The sequence below is a fragment of the Manis pentadactyla genome, chromosome 5 (assembly GCF_030020395.1).
Source record: "Manis pentadactyla isolate mManPen7 chromosome 5, mManPen7.hap1, whole genome shotgun sequence".
Classification (NCBI taxonomy): Eukaryota; Metazoa; Chordata; class Mammalia; order Pholidota; family Manidae; genus Manis; species Manis pentadactyla.
The window spans coordinates 40,889,965-40,910,086 of NC_080023.1; the positions used below are offsets into that span (position 1 = coordinate 40,889,965).

A 20,122-nucleotide genomic window follows, 5' to 3' on the forward strand; every position below is an offset into this window, starting at 1 on the left:
GAGATAGATAAATCTTTATTTCAACTTTTCTCACAAGCTGTTTCTAAAAGTCAAAAAAGTAAAGACCCTAACCCTAACTTTAGTCATATACTTAACTACCCCAAATTTTTACAAATATACATTCCATGTAACTTGAGGAGACACTCTAAAATGATCCTTCTTAAGAAGCAATAGGCTAATTTTAAAAACAGCCAAGAGAAACCACGAATACTGTTGCACTAACTTCTAAAAACCTTAGTATCTGAATCATATACTCATTTGGCAGGAGTTATTTGGAAGAACGCAGTGTGAATAAAGAAGCACAGGAAAAGGTGGTTCAACTTCCCTGAACTGTCACATAGCTATAAATCACATGCTGTAACACTTTTTGGAATTATGCACAATAAAAGACCTAGATTCAAAATCCTAGAATATTTTCTATGATGGACAGTTCCAAAATAAATTCTAGTTAAATTTTATTCATCTGTCTCCAAGTCAATAATCCAAAAGCTTTTGTAAATAATAGGCCCCTGTATACTCACTATGTGTCAATCTAGCTGCCATTATTGTAATCTTGAACACAATGCTACAAAGAAAGTATCGTTCAAATTGATACGTGAGATTAACTGGTCTAGAGAAACTTTGTAGCCTGTTCAAGGACACACAGCCAGTCACTGGGGGAGCTCAGCTTAGTCTGAGTCAAAGTCCACTCCACTCCTTTCTCAATACTTCACTGTCTCTCTGCCATCATGCCTGTAAGTCTTCCTAATATCACTCCTGTATCATGAGAATTCTCAGATTCAGAGAAGGCATGAATAAAAACCATCCAATATGCCTTTTCCTACATCCTCCAGTGATTACAGCCTGAAAAGCCCTTCGAAGGCCCTCTTAAGCAAGAGAACCTACTTGATTTCATGTCACTATGAAAGCCCAGTGATTCCAAGTCCCATTTGTATAAGCAAGAATTTCCAAACTTCACACACTTACATGGTAAGTACAAGGTATCATTTGAGTCAGGCCAGAAATTTCACAGCAGACTAATGATTATTTGGAGCTCAAGTTCTTCCATGACATTGTCCTGACCAACAACCTTTTAAATCACATTTCAATTCCAAACAATTCTCCATCTCCTTTGGTCTGTTAGCACTACAAGCATTTGAAACGTCACAACACTTCCTCCTGGTTTTCTCCGAGGACATTTTCTAAATTCCCTATTAATAGTTCAGTCTCTCATGAAGATTAAAATCACTCTTTACCCATCACACTCCCTTCTAAAAATAAAACTGGCCTGCCATGCTATTCCTCTACCCAGTACAAGGCATGTCAAGCAAAAACAAGCTATTCTGGAGATACAAAATCTAACCACTGAGAGCAATGGTTTTGCAAAACTGTAACTGAAAAGATTACTTATTGAGGAAATTCAGCTCGTAAGTTAGAATCCCCTTTCATTACTAGTCAAATATAGGTAGCTGTCTTTAAAACTCAACCAAAAGGCATCTGGATTTCATAACAAGTGCTACATTTTGCTTTGTCCCTGGTAGGGAGCTGTACTGAATACTTTAAGAGAGGTATACCAGTATACTCTTTAAATGTTTATATCCCATGGAGTCATTAACACTCCGTAATGAAATGGAAATGGTTATCTTAATGTGTGTCTCTTAATTGTTTTTGTTAAAGTCATGTGAAAACAGCTATTCACTTAATCAGCTTATCTAACCAGAGTGTTATAAAAATAATTATCAACTGTTCATTTAAGTGTAACAGGGTCTCCAAGAGCAATGCTTAACTTGTACCAGAATTAAAGCTTTTTCTTATTGAAATATAGCTCTTAATTAAAATGAAAGCACCAAAAAAAGTGTATGTTCTTTAGTGAAATGAAGTTGGTAGATACACCAGTGTTTAAAGAAATATATTTTATAAAGATCCAGAAACATCAAATATTGCACTGAGATGGATGGAGTACAAGGTGCAAATGTCTGGCTTTAAAATAATGGTTACCCATCAGTAGCTTAAAATCCTCAAGTAACCTGGTTATGCCTCTCTGAATTAAAGCTTCATATAACAACCTATATCACAGGGTTTTCAAGAGGACTTAGATTTGTTCACTCAATCAGTATTTATTGAGTAACTATTATGTTCCAAGCCATGGAACATATCAGTAGACAGAGCAAAGTCCATGCACAGCTTACATTTTATTGAAGATCAGGGAGTGGAGGGATGCAGAAGGTGCTGGAGTTTCTTTCGTCCTTAATGCTGATATGTATTTAATTCTGTTCAATGTATCATTATCTCCATTCTTAGTGAATTATAAAGATAAGTCTTATATTTATACTCATTTATTCTAACTCCAAACAGAATGAACAACAACAAAATTAAGGCTGATTCCATCAGAGTAAAATTAACCCAATCCTGGAGATACAAGAACTTTCTAGCTGTCACAAGAGAAGCCTGTGGAAACACACTGCCTGATCCTTAAGCTCTGACTAGTGCCTATGCCTAATATTTGTTGTTCTTCGGTGGTCAGACAACATTGTAGTATACTCTGAATCAGTGAAGGGCATTTTCTCACTACCAACTTCTGTGTCTGAAGACAGATATTATTTGTGCCACTTACTAATATTCATCAGTGAAATCAATCCTTGATGACATGATTAGGACTCCACAAAAAAATATATGGATATTTAAGCATCTCATGATTAAAATTACATAACATGAACATTTTGATTCCTTTTTTTTCTATTAAGGAAGTAGGAATAGCAAATAAATTATTTACTTCTTTAACAGAATTGCAGTATTATACAAGTATATACACTAGAGTCCCTTTACTGCAAATTACAACAGTTAACTAATCATTTAATCAAAAAGCTCCACTGAAGTAGGAATCTGGGAAAAAAAGATCAGTAGTCCACGAAAGGTTTTATGTTAACTTAAACTAGCCTGTCATATGTCATATTATTCCCTAGCCTTTTGATATGATGCCAAGTTCTTATCTCTAAGGTGAATTTGCTGATTACACCCTTGCCTTTCTTGCCCAAAATGCAATACACGTCCATCATCTAAGATTTCCAGTTTCAATATCTTCAAACTAGAGTGGGAAGTTTAAGATATCTGAGGACAAATACCACCAATATTGTACACTTCTCTGCTCTACATGTAATTCAAAAGCAAATTGATTTTAGGAATTCAATTTATGGAGCCTGACCAAAGCATTCAGCAAAATAACCCTTTCTTTTCAGTTTCATACTTTACTGAATTATGTAACACCCAAATAAATTATATGATCACATAATTACAAGTAAACCTGGCATAGACAGGTTTGTTTAAAACACAACCAACTCCTGGTAAGCCCACAACTCAAACTGTTGGGAGCAGAAATCCTAACAGGGGATTTGAACAGTGTGCATTGTACTATAGGAATTTGCTAATATATTTTACAAATAAATAGAGGATTTCTGGTAAATTCAGTGGGTTGCTTGAGAATTTCTATAAAATTTAAAAAATATCACATTGCTTACTTAATAAAGTTAAAAACAGAAAAAAATTATCAAAAGCAAAGAAAAAGTTTCTTCAAAATATCAACCCCCACAAATACCTCAAAATTCTATACATATTTTTCACTAAAGAAACCACAACCATCTATAAATACTTCTGGCATTAAAAGTAGCAGGTAAGTTTTCTATACATTGCAGACTAGTTTATTCTCAATTGATGCTCTCACAAAAGTATAATTATCCATCCATATTACAATCCTGTCTAACATCCTTCGAAATAACTTTTCAAATTTTATATTAACAATTAAAGAAGTTGGAAACAACTGTTCCAAGCAAAAATTTTGATACTAAAAAATTTTAGATCAACTATATATTTACTGCATTAAATATTTTTTAACAAGATTTACGTGCACTAGAATTCATACTTATAAAAACAATTTTACTTTCCTAAAATATTTTTTAAGGAACTGAAAATAAAACATTTTCTTTACCTAGTTTTTGATGTTGGTGTCTGTCATAATCACTATGACAGGAATTGATTCCATCTTCCTCATCTACAGTCTTCTCTGATGAAAATGAACTGAGTCGTCTCACCATAAGTAATCTTGGGGAACTTTCCTGAAAACTATCTGTAGTATCCAAAACAACATCTCCCGAAAGAATGGGAGGAACAACTCTCTTTAAAAAATCCATTTTGAGGTTCTTCTACTTTACTAGACCCACAAGCACACAGAAAGGTGGTTGTGCCAACTTCCTTGACGAGAAGGTAAGGTATGCTATTTGTGTCAAAGAGCAAAGAAACGTCATGTGAATTTAGGTGGTGCTAAACACCAGTAGGTCAACTGCCAGCTGTTTTGAAGTTGATTTTTAGGACATTTGCTGTTAATACTGATAACAAACCAAACAGCTATAGACCATGAAACTGCACTTCACGTATACATATACATACACACATGCAATGGGTGTTAACAGCAATACTGACATCATAAAATGTTTAGCCTCCTCCTAGTTTAACATTTAGACTTTGAAAACCTATACTGTGATAATGTTAAAAGACAAATTGTATTTGGTCTGAGGTGTGTCTTCCTTTTAAACAAATTTTCAACTGAAGTGCAAAACAGTAACTTATATTCAAAAGATAATTCTTATCATTCTGAAAATTCACTGACAGACCTCAGGAACATCAAGCTTTATTGGACATGAAAAGGAGCAATTTAAAACTTTATATACTCTGAGCATTCTAATGTACTTTTAAACACAAAAAACTCATTACAATCAGTTGTAATTATCAATAGTAGCAATGGAAACCTGGGTGTGAATTACCAAAAAAAATTGATAATTTTAAATATATGGATCTAAGAATATAAAGTTGAAAATTTTAAAGTATAAATATTTAAATTCAACAAACCCAGTAATCAATATTACGTAAGTCATTTCCAAATAACTAGGCATTCTCCTAAATATTTTTAAATAGCCAAAGTAGGTGATCCTACTGACTTAATGTAATCCAGAAGCATGACAAAATATGCCACTGAAAGGTGCCTACATAAGACTTTGAGAGCTAAAATTAATATTTTCTTTTCTTCCTTCCTTTGCCTGCCCTCTGGTGGGGGTACTAAGTGAGCAAGAAGGAAATGGGGGGAAAAAAAGGGAAGTGATAAGACATACACTTCCTAAGTAATCAAACTTATAACTTTGAAGGATACATGTTTCAGTAATAAAAAACCAAATCTGATGCACTTAGTGAACACAAGTACAATCTCATTCTTCCTGTACTCAACATGAAGAAAATGATGTACATATTTTAAAAGATGAAGCATGTGTCTCTGAAGATAACAGGAATTAAAAAATAATGTAATGTAAAAACAAGCAAATTTCTGGTTCTGAATTGCTGAGTTATTAATTCTTTTTCTTCTACCACATTAGTTAAGAAGTCAATTATTTTTTATTTCATTCACTTGAAAGAGATTAACTGAAAGCCCTCTACATGTAAGCATTAATATAGTATTCAGGCTCAGAGAAAATTTAGAGGATTTATTAAGCCAAATCTTACCTCAAGGAATCCTACAGTAAAAAGGGGAGAAAATATGAAGTCAAGCAAAAATCTTGAATGTCCTCCTCTAAAGCAGGACTGCATCTACTAGAAAGAAATGTTGGCTTTTAAATATGTACTTCTAAGTAGTAGAAGCTCTCTTAACCCTTGATCATAAAGGATAAAAATGAATACCTGGTCAGACTATTAGTCACAAACAGAAAAAACAACTGGCTAGAACCAGAATACCCACGCCTTAATGACCTAGAAGCTATACCCCTGGTCTTCCAGTGCTTTTTCCCTCTTTATGCACATGATCTCATGTTCTTAACTGGTTGTTTGTGGGTTTCCTCAGGTCCCTTAGCAGTTCTTTCTTATCTAAAGAGCCCAGAAACAACGGTATATGTACTGACTATAGAGGCAAGTTCCCTTCAGGTTTGCTCACAGCATACAAGACAACCATCTGTGCCACTATTAACCTCACCTTTCAAAACTGTACGTTCAACTGGGGAAAGGAAGGGCACAAATTAGGTGCTAGAGAAGGGACCACAGTATTTATCTCAGATTTCTTTCATTTGAAAAATATTTGCCGAGTAGCTTCTATAATGGCCTGTGCAAAATGTGAAGGCAATGAGGAGATGTCTCTATGAAAACAAAGAAGCTCTCCCAACCACAATCCTCCCTGAAGGGCTGGCCAAGCCTTGGCTGAGCCTGCATTGCTGTTCAGTGTCCTCTTCTCAATCTGCTTTGTAATAACCCCCTCCCCCTATGGGCGTTGATCCCTAAAAAACATCCTGGAATAATAAACAGCCTGGCTTTTCAGCATCAGCTTCAGAAGGACCCACCCTGGGGGAAACGACGGGGGAACGTATGGTGTGCGAGAGACAGAACTGTATCTGTTACTAGCTGAACCTGCAAAGAGGAAATGTCATAAAGCCTTGTTTGCATGTTGGTATTGCTAAGATCTTTGGTTGATTATCACAACTTTGAATGGTTACAGGACTAAGAAATTATTAATAAAAGCTAGCTCCTCAGACATAGCATTCAAAAATCTTTTTAGAGTCACTATTTGTTATAATCTTACCATAGAATTCAAGACACTAATTTCTTGGTGCTAACATGGATCATCCAATCCTGACTGTGGGACTCTTGAGCAGTTTTGAGAATTAAGCATTTAGGTGTTATTCTTCCAAGATTCAAATAAATGGCTTCGGCTCTGAAGAAAAACAAAATACAAGATTTACATTAGATTGTTTATAATGAGTACATTTATATGTTGCTCATATCCATCCTTACTTCTGATTACATAGCTGTGTCACTTAGTGCTACACGTATCTTCTTTCAATAATGCTGCATTACATTTTTTTCTGAATTTTTATTATGAAAAACTTCAAACTAATAAAGAATGATTGGGAATAGTACAATGAACCCACGATGATTAACTCATGGCAAATCATGTTTCATTTATATCCCCACCCACCCCCGACCCCTATCCCATCGCTCTGGATTATTCTGAAGCAAACTCTAGACATTATGCCACTTCATCTGTAGATAATTCTGTATGTATTTCTCTAAGACTTCTTTTTAAACATAGGCCAGTATCACTATAATACCTACAATACATTAAAAATAATTTCTTTATAACATCAATTACCAATCAGTATCAAATTTCCCCAACTGTGTCATAGTGTTTTCTTAAACAGTTTGTACTAATCCAGAACTAAACAAAATCCCTACAGGCAATTGTTACTGTGTCTTAAGTATTTTTAAGTGTGGTTTTCCGCTTTCCTTTCTTCTCTTTGCAGTCTCAAATAATGTTCTTACTAGCCAATGACTGACCTAATACATTAATACCTTAATTAATCAATAATATACTTAATACATTTTTATTTTGTTCACTAAAATAAGCATTTGCAAAAGAGTTCATATATCCACTAGGCCTAATATCTATAGCACCTACAAAGAATGTCTGGGGTACATCTTTTTCAAAGTCCAATTATAATAACTCTAAGGGGGTCCTGTATTATAAACTACTATACCATATCTGTTAACAATTCATTGGTTATTAAGAATAAAACCAATGACGACAAGAAGCTATCCTTTTACTGCATATAAAGACTCACATATAACTGTGTGCATTCCATGTTTTCATTTCCATTAAAGGTCTTGGCATTTTTTAACTTAAATAGGCCACATTTTAAACCTGGCATTGAAACTCAAATTATCCTCATCTTAAATCATAACGCTTTATTACTGATTTTTTTCTGTTTAATGAAATTAACCTGTAGCCCAACAGAAAAAATTAACTACTCCCTAAAATTTTACCTTTGTCTTTAAATTCCTAATTGAAATTCCTTTAGGCAAATTAGAAAAAATATAATGATATTCCATTTACTCACAGGGATAATCAACTAAATCATTACTAAAACTAAATCTCTGAAGCCAAAAAAACTGATAAATATGAATAAAATACTAATTCACATGCCCATGTTAATAATCAGTATCATTCAGACGTACTGTGATTGTTGACTGACCCACCAAGTTTTTTTTTATAATTTTGGTATCATTAATCTACAATTACGTGAAGAACATTATGTTTACTAGGCTACCCCCTTTACCAAGTCCCCCCGGACAAACCCCATTACAGTCACTGTCCATCAGCGTAGCAAGACGCTGCAGAATCCCTACTCATCTTCTCTGTGTTGTACAGCCCTCCTCGTGCCACACCCCCACAACACGTGCTAATCATAAGGCCCACTTTCTTTTTCCCCGCCCTTACCCCTCCCTTCCCAACCATCCTCCTTAGTCCCTTTCCCTTTGGTAACTGTTAGTCCATTCCTGGGTTCTGTGATTCTGCTGCTGTTTTGTTCCTTCAGTTTTTCTTTGTTCTTACACCCCACACATGAGTGAAATCATTTGGTACTTGTCTCTCTCTGCCTGGCTTATTTCACTGAGCATAATACCCTATAGCTCCATCCATGTTGTTGCAAATGGTAGGATTTGTTTTTTTCTTATGGCTGAATAATATTCCATTATGTATACGTACCACATCTTCTCTATCCACTCATCTACTGATGGACACTTAGGTTGCTTCCATTTCTTGGCTACTGTAAAGAGTGCTGTGATAAACATAGGGGTGCATCTGTCTTTTTCAAACTGGGCTGCTGGATTCTTCGGGCAAATTCCTAGAAGTGGAATTCCAGGGTCAAATGGTATGTCTATTTTGAGCATTTTGAGGGATCTCCATACTGCTTTCCACAATGGTTGAACTAATTCCCACCAGCAGTGTATAAGGGTTCCCCTATCTCCGCAACCTCGCCAACATTTGTTGTTGTTTGTCTTTTGGATGGTGGCGATCCTTACTGGGCTGAGGTGATATCTCATTGTGGTTTTAATTTGCATTTCTCTGATGATTAGCGATGTGGAGCATCTTTTCATGTGTCTGTTGGCCATCTGAATTTCTTCTATGGAGAATTGTCTGTTCAGCTCCTCTGCCCACTTTTTAATTGGATTATTTGCTTTTTGTTTGTTGAGGTGTGTGAGCTCTTTACATATTTTGGATGTCAACCCTTTATGGGACCTGTCATTTATCAATATATTCTCCCATACTGTTGGGTACCTTTTTGTTCTATTGATGGTGTCCTTTGCTGTACAGAAGCTTTTCACCTTGATATAGTCCCACTTGTTCATTTTTGCTTTTGTTTCCCTTGCTCGGGGAGATATGTTCATGAAGAAGTCATTCATGTTTATGTCTAAGAGATTTTTGCCTATGTTTTTTTCTAAGAGTTTTATGGTTTCCTGACTTACATTCAGGTCTTTGATCCATTTCGAATTTACTTTTGTGTATGGGGTTAGACAGTGATCCGGTTTCATTCTCTTACATGTAGCTGTCCAGTTTTGCCATCACCATCTGTTGAAGAGACTGTCATTTCCCCATTGTATGTCCATGGCTCCTTTATCAAATATTAATTGACCACATATGTTTGGGTTAATGTTTGGGGAGTCTATTCTGTTCCACTGGTCTATGGGTCTGTTCTTGTGCCAGTACCAAATTGTCTTGATTACAGTGGCTTTGTAGTAGAGTTTGAAGTTGGGGAGCGGGATCCTCCCCACTTTATTCTTCCTTCTCAGGATTGCTTTGGCTATTCGAGGTCTTTGAAGGTTCCATATGAATTTTAGAACTATTTGTTCCAGTTTGTTGAAGAATGCTGTTGGTAATTTGATAGGGATTGCATCGAATCTGTGTATTGCTTTGGGCAGGATGGCCATTTTGATGATATTAATTCTTCCTAGCCAGGAGCATGAGATGAGTTTCCATTTGTTTGTGTCCTCTTTAATCTCTCTTAAGAGTGTCTTGTAGTTTTCAGGGTATAGGTCTTTCATTTCCTTGGTTAGGTTTATTCCTAGGTATTTTACTCTTTTTGATGCTACTGCAAATGAAATTGTTTTCCTGATTTCTCTTTCTGGTAGTTCATTGTTAGTGTATAGGAAAGCCACAGATTTCTGTGTGCTAATTTTGTGTCCTGCAACTTTGCTGTATTCTGATATCAGTTCTAGTAGTTTTGGAGTGGAGTCTTTAGGGTTTTTTATGTACAATATCATGTCATCTGCAAACAGTGACAGTTTGACTTCTTCTTTACCAATCTGGACTCCTTGTATTTCTTTGTTTTGTCTAATTACTGTGGCAAGGACCTCCAGGACTATGTTGAATAACAGTGGGGAGAGTGGGCATCCCTGTCTTGTTCCCGATCTCAGAGGAAAAGCTTTCAGCTTCTCGCTGTTCAGTATGATGTTGGTTGTGGGCTTATCATTTATGGCCTTTATTATGTTGAGGTACTAGCCCTCTATACCCATTTTGTTGAGAGTTTTTATCATGAATGGATGTTGAATTTTGTCAAATGCTTTTTCAGCATCTATGGAGATGATCATGTGGTTTTTGTCCTTCTTTTTGTTGATGTGGTGGATGATGTTGATGGATTTTCGAATGTTGTACCATCCTTGCATCCCTGGGATGAATCCCACTTGGTCATGGTGTATGATCCTTTTGATATATTTTTGAATTCAGTTTGCTAATATTTTGTCAAGTATTTATGCATCTATGTTCATCAGGGATATTGGTCTGTAGTTTTCTTTTTTGGTGGAATCTTTGCCTGATTTTGGTATTAGGATGATGTTGGCTTCATAGAATGAGTTTGGGAGTATTTGCTCCTCTTCTATTTTTTGGAAAACTTTAAGGAGAATGAGTTATTATGTCTTCTCTGTGTGTCTGATGAAATTCTGAGGTAAATCCATTTACTGGGGGTTTTATTCTTCGGTAGTTTTTTCATTACCAATTCAATTTCATTGCTGGTAATTGGTTTGTTTAGATTTTGTGTTTCTTCCTTGGTCAGTCTTGGAAGTTTTTTCTAGAAGTTGTCCATTTCTTCTAGGTTTTTCCAGCTTGTTAGCATATAGGTTTTCATAGTATTCTCTAATAATTATTTGTATTTCTGTTGGGTCAGTCGTGATTTTTCCTTTCTTGTTTCTGATTCTGTTGATGTGTGTTGATTCTCTTTTTCTCTTAATAAGTCTGGCCTAGAGGCTTATCTATTTTATTTTCTCAAAGAACCAGCTCTTGGTTTCACTGATTTTTTCTATTGTTTTTTTCTTCTCAATTTTATTTATTTATTCTCCCATCTTTATTATGTCCCTCCTTCTGCTGACTTTAGGCTTCATTTGTTCTTCTTTTTCCAATTTCAATAATTGTGATGTTAGACTTTTCATTTGGGATTGTTCTTCCTTCTTTAAATATGCCTGGATTGCTATATACTTTCCTCTTACGACTGCTTTCGCTGCGTCCCACAGAAGTTGGGGCTTTGTGTTGTTGTTGTCATTTGTTTCCATATATTCCTTGATCTCTATTTTAATTTGGTCATTGACCACGGATTATTTCAGAGCATGTTGTTAAGCCTCCATGTGTTTGTGAGCCTTTTTGCTTTCTTTGCACAATTTATTTCTAGTTTTATACCTTTGTGGTCTGAAAAGTTGGTTGATAGGATTTCAATCGTTTTGAATTTATTGAGGTTCTTTTTGTGGCCTAGTATGTGGTCTATTCTGGAGAATATTCCTTGTGCACTTGAGAAGAATGTGTATCCTGTTGCTTTTAGATGTAGAGTTCTATAGATGTCTATTAGGTCCATCTGTTCTAGTGTGCTGTTCAGTCCCTCTGTGTCCTTACTTATTTTCTGTCTGGTGGATCTGTCCTTTGGAGTGAGTGGTGTGTTAATGTCTCCCAAAATGAATGTGTAGCATTCTATTTCCTCTTTTAGTTCTGTTAGTATTTGTTTCACATATGCTGGTGTACCTGTATTGGGTGCATATATATTTATAATGGTTATATCCTCTTGTTGGACTGAGCCCTTTATCATTATGTAATGTCCTTCTTTATCTCTTGTTACTTTCTTTGTTTTGAAGTTTATTTTGTCTGATACTAGTACTGCAACACCTGCTTTTTTCTCCCTGTTGTTTTCATGAAATATCTTTTTCCATCCCTTGACTTTTAGTCTGTGAATGTCTTTGGGTTTGAGGTGAGTCTCTTGTAAGCAGCATAAAGATGGGTCTTGCTTTTTCATCCATTCTTTTACTCTGTGTCTTTTGATTGGTTCATTCAGTCCACTTACATTTAGGGTGATTATTGAAAGATATGTACTTATTGCCATTGCAGGCTTTAGGTTCGTGGTTACCAAAGGTTCAAGGTTAGCTTCTTTAGTATCTTACTTTCTAACTTAACTCGCTTTCTGAGCTATTATAAACACTGGTGATTCTTTATTTCTCTCCCTTCTTATTCCTCCTCCTCCATTCCTCATATGTTGGGTGTTTTGTTCTGTGCTCTTTTGCATTTCCTTTGACTCCTTTTGTGGGTAGTTGATTTTATTTTTTGTCTTTTGTTAGTATTTGGTTGGTCTTCTTTCTTTGCTGTGATTTTATTTTCTCTGGTGACATCTATTTAGCCTCAGGAGTGCTCCCATCTAAAACAGTCCCTCTAAAATACCCTGTAGAGGTGGTTTGTGGGAGGCAAATCCCTCAATTTTTGCTTGTCTGGGAATTGTTTAATCCCTCCTTCATATTTAAGTGATAATCGTGCTGGATACAGTATTCTTGGTTCAAGGCCCTTCTGTTTCATTGCATTAAATATATCATGCCATTCTCTTCTGGCCTGTAACATTTCTGCTGAGAAGTCTGATGATAGTCTGATGGGTTTTCCTTTGTAGGTGACCTTTTTCCTCTCTCTAGCGGCCTTTAATACTCTGTCCTTGTCCTTGATCTTTGCCATTTTAATTATTATATGTCTTGGTGTTGTCCTCTTTGGGTCCCTTCTGTTGGGAGCTTCCGTGGTCTGAGCAACTATTTCCTCCCCCAGTTTGGGGAAGTTTTCAGCAATTATTTCTTCAAAGACACTTTCTATCCCTTTTTCTCTCTCTTCTTCTTCTGGTACCCCTATAATGCAAATATTATTCCATTTGGATTGGTCACACAGTTCTCTTAATATTCTTTCATTCCTAGAGATCTTTTTATCTCTCTCTGACTCAGCTTTTCTGTATTCTTTTTCTATGATTTCTATTCCATTAATGGTCTCTTGCACCTCATCCAGTCTGCTCTTTAGTCCTTCCAGAGATTGTTTAATTTCTATAATCTCCCTCCGGACTTCATCCCTTAGCTCTTGCATATTTCTCTGAAGATCCATCAGCATGGTTATGACCTTTATTTTGAATTCTTTTTTGGGGAGATTGACTAGGTCTACCTCCCCCGGCCCTCTCTCAGGGGTTCTGGACTATTTGGCACTGGATGAAATTCTTCTGCCTTTTCATGGTGATAGAGGTAGCTGTAGGCCAGTAGCGCATGTGTCAGCTGGAAGAACAAAGTCCTGTCCTGCTTGCTGGATGCCTTGCCCTTCTCCGCTGCCTGTGTAGGTTACCTGCACTCCTGGAGCAGCTTCCGGGTTAATCCCCTAAGCTGCTGTGGGCGGGGTCTCCATCAGAGGAGTGCAGAGCCCTGCAGTGAGTGGCAGGCATGCCAGGTGCGCTCTCGTGTGAAAGCGACACCCCTCCCGGGCAGGTGGGTGCCAACAGCAGCCTTTGCATCTGGCCTGGGCGTCTGTGCACCGGGCCGAGTGGTTGCTGGGGCGCGCCTGCTCCTCCGCCGCCGCCACCTGCTCCCATGGGCTGCTCCCTGGCCGCTCTGGCTCCACTGCGTGCTCACGTGGGCCTCTCCCAGGGTGTTTGGTCGCCGCTGCCGCAGGCTCGCACAGGCTGCTCCTGGTCCCCTCTGGCACTGCTGCCGCGGGCTTGCACAGGCTTCTCCCAGCCCCCTCCGGTGCCACTGCCACAGGCTCTTGCGGGCTGCTCTGTCGCCACCCCATTCAGGTGCCGCTGCTGTGGGCTCGCGCAGGCCACTCTGTTGCCGCCGCTGCCACCAGCCCATGCGGGCCGGCCCTGGGCTGCTCGGCCACTGCAGGCTCGCGCAGGCTGCTCCCAGGCCCCTCTGGCGCCGCCTCCCCTGGAGTGCACTGCCGCTCTCCCACTACTGGTCCAGTGTGTCAGGGTCTGCGCTGGTTGCGGGAACGACTGGCAGGCTGCTTATCGCCATGAGGGGCTTCAGAGCTGTGCTGCCACCCAGGGGGTTAGGTCACCTAGAGTTTCCCGGATTCCCAGGTGCTGGGGTGCATGTGTCGGGACAACTTCGTCCAGCTGTGGGGTCCCTGTCCCTTTAAGACTTGCAAAAAGCACTTGCTTTTCTTTTGTCTCAGGGGCGCCGGTTGTGGGGACCTGCTCACAGGTTTTGCTTTTCCATTTCTCTAATATCCAGCACCCCATGCACCATGTGTCTGCGTTCCTGGTGAGGATTTCTAGAGCTGGTTGTTTAGCAGTCCTGGGCTTTCTCTCCCTCCCTGCTATGACTCCTTTCTTCCCGCCGGGGTTTGGGATAGGGGTGTGTTCGGGTCCCACTGGGCCATGGCTTATATCTTACCCCCTTCTTGTGATGCTGAGTTCTCGCAAATGTAGATGTAGCCTGGCTGTTGTACTGTATCTACTGGTGTCTCTTTTAGGAATAGTTGTATTTGTTGTATTTTCAAAAATATGTATGTTTTTGGGAGGAGATTTCCACTGAACTACTCATGCTGCCATCTTGGCTCCTCCTTTTCCCCACCAAGTATTTTTGAATCTGTTAACAACATGTTACCTACAATTCTACCAAAATTCTTGATACTGTATTTTATCTTCAGTTTGTCGATTTCTCTCTCAAAGCAAATAAAGTTTATGTGATAAATAACATCCCACATCTGCAGACAGTGACTAGTACAGTCATGAGAAATTGGTCTATAGTAAAGTGAAAAACTGTTTAAATTGCATTCACCTTCTGGAACAAAACACAAAACCAAGTACTGCTGGAGTACAAAGCAATTTTCAGGATTCAACAATTTCAAATAGGACTGATCCGAACCACCATGTCTCGGTCTTTCATTTTGCTTTGCTTTTGAATATCATCTGTTCAGACATAGCAAGAGCTAATATACGCTTTTCATATTTGCTTTTTCTTCCTGTAATCACACTGTCAGAGCACTATGTCATTTTAAGACTTCCCAATGTTTGGCTAGAATTTTCAATTCCTCTTTTTGATAGGTACACAACCTTCCTATTTTCAGCTTTCACACTTGACAAACATACATCTTTGATTATCATGGAAAATATCTGGTTTCTTTTTCTCTGGCTTTCAGGTTGTAATAATTTTTAACAGAGATCAGGGGCGGGGCTTATCTTGGTTTGGGGAGTTTTTTGCATGTTGATCCATTCTGTCTTGTCTCCAAGTATATTATTTAATGCAGGATTCATTTTTATTTTCATTTCACTTGACAATTTGGGGAACATTTTACCTAAAGAGTAAGTTTACTGCTACTATAATTACTACTTTTGAGATGTCCAAGGTAAGAGAAGTTAGCTAACTGTAGGTTATGCTGTACAAATGATCAATGCTGCTGTTTCTCACTTTGAAAAAAAAAAGTGATATAAACAAGGTGACTTGAGGAGGTAACTTGGTATTTGACAACACTGAAGACTGTAAATAGCCAAATAATACAAGCTGTGATGCCACAAAGCTTTAAACCTGCAGCAAGAGTAATGATCTAGAAGCTTCTATGTGCAATAAATAAAGAGAACAGTGGCCCAGAGCACAGAAGCTCTGGTGCTTGGGAGGATCTCAGATCAAATGAGGTTCTCTAGACAGAGCCTTGCTTCACTTAGTCCAGAAAGTAAAAGAGAAATTTGAATGGGTTCAGATAGCACATTAACCTCATTTCCTTTCTAAATAGAATTACTAGAATAATAAAGAGCAGAAATGACAAATTTAATGTATCTTAGGTGTAGTAAGGCAACTGACGTATCTGTCTCAGTATATGCTGATACAGAAAAAAATAATCCCAAGCAAATAGAGCAAATATTAAGAGTAAATAAATCTCAGTGATGTTCACTACAGTATCCTCCACATTTGTCTGTACACTTTATAATTTGAAAAGGAGGACAAGGAAGTTATGGTACCTAGCACAAGGTAGATCTGAGCTCAACATAAACAGTAACTTAATTATTGAATAATTAATGAAAGGCCTGGTTCATAAAGAAAAAGTCTCAGCTCACTGAGTTTTTTGGCCAGAAATGCTATAGAAAGGGTTATCCCACTGGGTAAAAAGATTAGAGTAAATTACTTCAAAGATCCTAACTCAAAATTCTAAATTTTTCAAAATGTACTTTATACTTACACTTGAATGCCAGTATGTGTGGTGACCTAGAAACTCATGATACATCAACTAAAGAAAGAAACCACACTGCAAATATGGAATCTCTGAGGGCAAATTCCTGCCCTTCTATTAAAATTATTCTGGGAATCTTATAAGACCTCTTAAAATGATGCAAAAGACCAAAATGATACAAATGTTCTCACAGCCTTTTAGAGTAAAGATGCAGTGGTTTTCAAATACATTTAAAATAATCATAGCTCCTATTCATAACAGCAAAATAACTGTGGGAAATATAAAATGCTCTAATTTTTTTAATCTGCCAAAGCTACGTAAAAGAGCAAAAATCTACTCACAAATAATCAAGTGCAGGCAAAAGACAATTATTTAAATATCTTTTATGTCTGACTGGTAAAAAATAATTTACATAATGAATTTATCCATTTAAATAACAAAGAAACTGATGAATATAAAATCAACACTGGTTCTATCACTTGAATATTCTGAAATTCATTTTTCTCTTTTTTTTACAAATGCTATAATTTTTAGTTCTTAAAGTGGACTTGCATGTTAACCTTCTGATATTCTTTTTAACCTTCCTCCAAATTTCTATTTTAAGAAGTATAGAAACTTATTATGTTTACGTAATCACAGATTACACTATATAACCTGCTAATAATGCTGTACAGTGGTACCAAACTAGAAAATTAGGCTTCACTGCAAAGTATAAATATCTTTTGCTGATAAAGGAATGTTCTCTGAAGGTAAATTTGTCAAAATTTTGTTGATTTTACATTTTCAGCCAGACTAGCAGTTACTGTCATACTTCTTATCTGATGAAAACAATTAATGAAATTTTCCATTCACAAATTTAAGATGAAGTTTTCTATAGAGTTTCATTCACTGAATCCAATGAAAACAGCATCAGAGTACATTTTCTAATATACTGATGAATGAATATGTATTATTTAGAATAACTTTCCTATTACACTTCCATGTTAGCACAGAAAAAAGAAAGGAATTCAACCACAAATATACACAGGCTCTACCTACACATCTAGACTTAAACACCAGGAGAAAATTTTTGGACAAATGTAAAAGCAGACCAGTAATATGTTAACCTCATGAAATCTGGAATGTATACCCATCTCTAACTTCTAAAAGCTCATTACTATAATTATGCCACATATAAATGTACAGAAGTCATACAAACAAATATTTAGTGAGCAGAACTATGACAGGAACCAGGGACACAGGAGTGAGCAAATTAGACTAAATACCTAACCTCATGGTGCCTCCATTTTAGTAGAAACTTGAGTTTTTTGGAGGCATTCCTTTGAGAATCTGAAAAAAACACTTAGAGGCCGCTTCTTCCAAAATGCACATATACCTAATTTTACAAGGTTATGAACCTTTTTAATCCAATCATTAACTACGGATTAAGATGCCCTGATAAAAATCCCCTACCCCCTTGTGCTTATTTTCTACATGAACCATTTATTGTAGTTTCATAATTTTACTATTCATAATAAACAGAAGTAGTACCTTTTTTTCCATTAAAATAACTACAGCCTTCAAGTTTCAATAGAATGTTTTCTATTTATTCCGTTTAGACCTCTCACAAATTTTTACACTCTCAGATTACCTTTTACCAATCTTGGTCTCTCCAGAAAACTGGATCTTAACCTCCTCAGAGCTTCATAGGAAAAATTTCTGATTACATTAATTATCTCTGGACATCCTTAAGTTAATATCCTCCTCTCTCTGCTCAAACCTTCAGTTAAGTCTTTGTAGAAGCCCCCTACATTGTATCTGGAATATGATATGCTCAAGAAAAAACATAATAAAACCTTAATTATTTAACAGAAACCATCAGTTAACCAAAAATTTTTCTGTTCTTGCTTGTCACAAAGACAAAGTAAGTGCCCTCTTAGGAAAAAAAAAAATCTTTATTTTAAAATGCAACATCTAAAACACTTTCAAGTGTCGTTATAGTCTCTAATCAATGTGTTATACCTTTAATATCTGTAATTTTTAAAATTACACAATAGAAATTGCTCTACCTGATTATGACCCTGACGTACTATGAGGTCAAAGAAAAAAACTGATGCCAAAGTTTTGGTATGTACATTTTATAAGCGTTTATAAAACAATTTGCAATAAAAAGGTTTTTAGGTTAATCAAATTTTTAAGTTAATCAGAAAAATGCATTAGTACCTGCTCAAAGTCATAAAGCCAGTTGGCCACAATTTAATCTCCAAAGTTCATCTCCCCTCTTTTTCTGTGTTTGCTATCTTCAGCAAGGCTTAGAGAAAAGACTAACTTTAAAAAAGAAACTATGAAAGCACAAATTCTTAATGTTTAGACAATCTATTCCTCCCCAAATTTACAGCCCTTAAACAATTTATCTGAAGTGCAGGAGGCAACTACAATCTCACAACATTCGTCAGAAGCCTTTAAAATGTTTATGTTCATTGACCCAATAATTCCAAGAGCTTTTTCTAGGAAGACAATTCAAAATGCACATCCAGATTTATTTACAAAGATGCCCATTGTACCACTACTCCCATAAACAGAATGCTGCAGGGCAAGCATTGAACAAAAACAAAGGACCAGTTGAAGAAAATCATGGTATATTCATAAGATGAAATGTTATCCATAAGTTAAAAGAAACATTTTTTACTAATATTCACCATATATTTTTAAGTAAGAAGTACAAAAACAAAACAGTACTTATAAGAAGTAGAAAAACAAGACAGCATCTTCCTAATTGTTGGAATAAAACTATGTTTGGAAGAAAAGAATAAACTTATAAGGATAACATCATATTGTCCAGGTTCTCAATCTTTCTATGCCTCCACTTCCTCATCTATAAAATAAGGATAATAAAACTTCTTAGGGCTATTATGAGAATTAAGTGTAAAAGCTCCAAAGTGCTTAAATAGTGCTTACAGAGTAAGTACTCAGTAAGTGTTTATTATTTATTAACTTATACCGCATACATTGGTAGACAAATGTCCAACACTTCCCAGAAAGAAAATGAAAAACTAAAAATCACTCATAACTCTAACACCTAGAAATAGCCACTATTAGTCCTGTTAATAGATATTACCCACTGTTAACATCTGGGTTAATTTCTTTCAGGTCTTTTGATATGCATTAACTGTTTTAAACTATTGGCATCATATTATGTAATTTCTAGTGGTTACAAAACATTACAATACTTAATAAATATATCATGTGCGTTAGTGGATTAATGATTATTATTACACTATTATATTCTACATAATGATTATTCCACTATTATTAAGCATTAGATTCAATTATGCAATGCTATAAATAATACTGCAGTGAATATTTTGATTGGCAGTCCTTGTACACATCTTTGATTTTTTTCCCTTCAAGAAGACCTGTTAGAAACAGAATTTCTATCTCAAAAGGCATGAAAATACACTTGGCTTTACTCCCCTACTGGCTTGTATGGAATGTAGACACATACTAGGTGTTCAAAAATACCAATTTCTTCCTTTTCTCCATGGGTACTTAAAAGCAATAATTGGCTTTTTCACTGTAAACTTTCTATTGTTTTGTATTGTTGTTGTTGTTAAGTATAACTGTTTACCAGGTATTTCTCTTTTTCCACTTATTCCATTTAAATGATCTCATTTTCCTTTATACCACTCTAACATCCCAAACACAATTTGAGCATTCATAACTTCCATACATTCCTTGAAAAGGTTAAGACTCTGCTTTATATGTCTAGAAATGGAAGCCCTTCCCTTTCAGAAATGCATTCTAAGATATTTACAGATGATGTTTTATGACAGAGGAATTGCATCAAAATAACTGGGAATT

At 36.4% G+C, this 20,122-nt stretch overlaps 1 protein-coding gene across 8 annotated transcripts in view; it reads right to left on the minus strand.

Moving 5' to 3' along the window:
• The window catches only part of FRYL (FRY like transcription coactivator), a 295,403-nt gene that overhangs the window by 190,050 nt on the left and 85,231 nt on the right, over positions 1–20,122 (minus strand). For 7 of the 8 annotated variants that reach the window (XM_057502204.1, XM_036892566.2, XM_057502203.1 and 4 more), the window contains exon 3: positions 6,587–6,718. The exons of the other annotated variant lie outside the window; for it this stretch is intronic. The gene's annotated coding sequence lies outside the window, so the exon portion shown is untranslated. The remainder of the gene's footprint in view (positions 1–6,586; positions 6,719–20,122) is intronic. 8 annotated transcript variants of the gene reach the window in all.